Source organism: Labrus mixtus, unplaced genomic scaffold, assembly GCF_963584025.1.
Source record: "Labrus mixtus unplaced genomic scaffold, fLabMix1.1 SCAFFOLD_82, whole genome shotgun sequence".
Taxonomy (NCBI): Eukaryota; Metazoa; Chordata; class Actinopteri; order Labriformes; family Labridae; genus Labrus; species Labrus mixtus.
In genome coordinates this window covers 1-2,569 of record NW_026870074.1, presented here as the reverse complement: position 1 = coordinate 2,569, position 2,569 = coordinate 1, and the positions used below count along the sequence as shown (strand labels likewise).

Here is a 2,569-nt window from a genome sequence, read left to right as displayed (position 1 = left end):
TGAAGCCTAAATCTTTTCATGAAAATGTTCAACTTTTTTGAAGCTGAAATACTTCATGAAAATGTTCAACTTTTTTGAAGCCCAAATACTTCATGAAAATTTTGAACTTTTTTGAAGCCGAAATCTTTTCACGAAAATGTTCAACTGTTTTGAAGCTGAAATTCTTTCATGAAAATTTTCGACTTTTTTGAAGCCGAAATACTTCATGAAAATTTTCAACTTTTTTGAAGCCGAAATCTTTTCTTGAAAATGTTCAACTTTTTTGAAGCTGAAATACTTCATGAAAATGGTCGACTTTTTTAAAACCGAAATCCTGTCGTGAAAATTTTCAACTTTTTTAATCCGAAATACTTCATGAAAATGTTCAACTTTTTTGAAGCCTAAATCTTTTCATGAAAATGTTCAACTTTTTTGAAGCTGAAATACTTCATGAAAATGTTTAACTTTTTTGAAGCCCAAATACTTCATGAAAATTTTGAACTTTTTTGAAGCCCAAATACTTCATGAAAATTTTCAACTTTTTTGAAGCCGAAATCTTTACATGAAAATGTTCAACTTTTTTGAAGCCGAATTTCTTCATGAAAATTTTCAACTTTTTTGAAACCTAAATATTTCATGAAAATTTTCAACTTTTTTGAAGCCGAATTTCTTCATGAAATTTTTAAACTTTTTTGAAGCCGAATTTCATCATGAATATTTTCAACTTTTTTGAAGCCCAAATACTTCATGAAAATGTTCAATTGACAAACCCCATTACGAAAAAGTTGAAAAAAGACGAAACACTTGCGAAAACTTTTTTGAAGCCGAAATCTTTTCATGAAAATGTTCAACTTTTTTGAAGCTGAAATACTTCATGAAAATGGTCGACTTTTTTGGAACTGAAATCTTTTCCTGAAAATTTTCAACTTTTTTGAATCTGAAATACTTCATGAAAATTTTCAACTTTTTTAAAGCCGAAATCCTGTCGTGAAAATTTTCAACTTTTTTGAAGCCGAAATACTTCATGAAAATTTTCAACTTTTTTGAAGCCGAAATACTGTCATGAAAATGTTCAACTTTTTTGAAGCCGAAATCTTTTCATGAAAATTTTCAACTTTTTTGAATCCGAAATACTTCATGAAAATTTTCAACTTTTTTGAAGCCGAAATGTTTTCATGAAAATGTTCAACTTTTTTGAATCCGAAATACTTCATGAAAATGGTCGACTTTTTTAAAACCGAAATCCTGTCGTGAAAATTTTCAACTTTTTTAATCCGAAATACTTCATGAAAATGTTCAACTTCTTTGAAGCCGAAATCTTTTCATGAAAATGTTCAACTTTTTTGAAGCCGAAATACTTCATGAAAATTTTCAACTTTTTTGAAGCCGAAATACTGTCATAAAAATTTTCAACTTTTTTGAAGCCGAAATCTTTTCATGAAAATTTTCAACTTTTTTGAGGCCCAAATATTTCATGAAAATTTTCACCTTTTTTGAAGCCGAATTTGTTCATGAAAATTTTCAACTTTTTTGAAGCCCAAATACTTCATGAAAGATTTCAATTGACCCACCCCCCCTTACGAAATTTGAAAAAAGACGAACCACCCCCCCTTGCGAAAACTTTTTTGGAGCCAAATTTCTTCATGAAAATTTTCAACTTTTTTGAAGCCGAATTTCATCATGAAAACTTTCAACTTTTTTGAATCCGAATTTCTTCATGAAAATGTTTCACTTTTTTGAAGCCGAAATACTTCATGAAAATTTTGGACATCTGAATATGTCTCTCTTTGATATAAAAAAAAACATATGATCAAAAAAATGAAAAAGCTTACAGCACCTGGTATTCCCAGGCGGTCTCCCATCGAAGTACTAACTAGGACCGACCCTGCTTAGCTTCCGAGATCGGACGAGATCGGGCGTGTTCAGGGTGGTATGGCCGTAAGCCAATATTGTGTGCAGACAGGGGCCTTTTAAAGATGTCATGCCCTTGATTCTGGCTGAATTTTTGGACATGTGAATATGTCTCTCTATGATAAAAAAAAAACATATGATCAAAAAAATGAAAAAGCTTACAGCACCTGGTATTCCCAGGCGGTCTCCCATCCAAGTACTAACCAAGCCCGACCCTGCTTAGCTTCCGAGATCGGACGAGATCGGGCGTGTTCAAGTTGGTATGGCCGTAAGCCATTATTGTGTGCAGAAAGGGGCCTTTTAAAGATGTCATGCCCTTGATTCTGGCTGAATTTTTGGACATGTGAATATGTCTCTATATGATAAAAAAAAAAAACATATGATCAAAAAAATGAAAAAGCTTACAGCACCTGGAATTCCCAGGCGGTCTCCCATCCAAGTACTAACCAGGCCCGACCCTGCTTAGCTTCCGAGATTGGACGATATGGGGCGTGTTCAGGGAGGTATGGCCGTAAGCCATTATTGTGTGCAGAAATGGGCCTTTTAAAGATGTCATGCCCTTGATTCTGGCTGAATTTTTGGACATGTGAATATGTCTCTATATGATAAAAAAAAAACATATGATCAAAAAAATGAAAAAGCTTACAGCACCTGGAATTCCCAGGCGTTCTCCCATCCA

The 2,569-nt window shown here is 33.2% G+C and overlaps 3 non-coding genes across 3 annotated transcripts; all 3 read right to left on the bottom strand.

Moving 5' to 3' along the window:
- Window positions 1-1,804: 1,804 nt before the first annotated feature.
- LOC132960290 (5S ribosomal RNA) lies at window positions 1,805-1,923 on the bottom strand. The gene has a single exon (XR_009667253.1). It is a non-coding gene; the product is annotated as a 5S ribosomal RNA (ribosomal RNA).
- A 122-nt stretch (window positions 1,924-2,045) lies between these two features.
- LOC132960289 (5S ribosomal RNA) lies at window positions 2,046-2,164 on the bottom strand. Its single transcript, XR_009667252.1, has one exon. It is a non-coding gene; the product is annotated as a 5S ribosomal RNA (ribosomal RNA).
- Window positions 2,165-2,288: 124 nt separating this feature from the next.
- On the bottom strand, window positions 2,289-2,407 carry LOC132960291 (5S ribosomal RNA). The gene has a single exon (XR_009667254.1). It is a non-coding gene; the product is annotated as a 5S ribosomal RNA (ribosomal RNA).
- Between the last annotated feature and the right edge of the window lie 162 nt (window positions 2,408-2,569).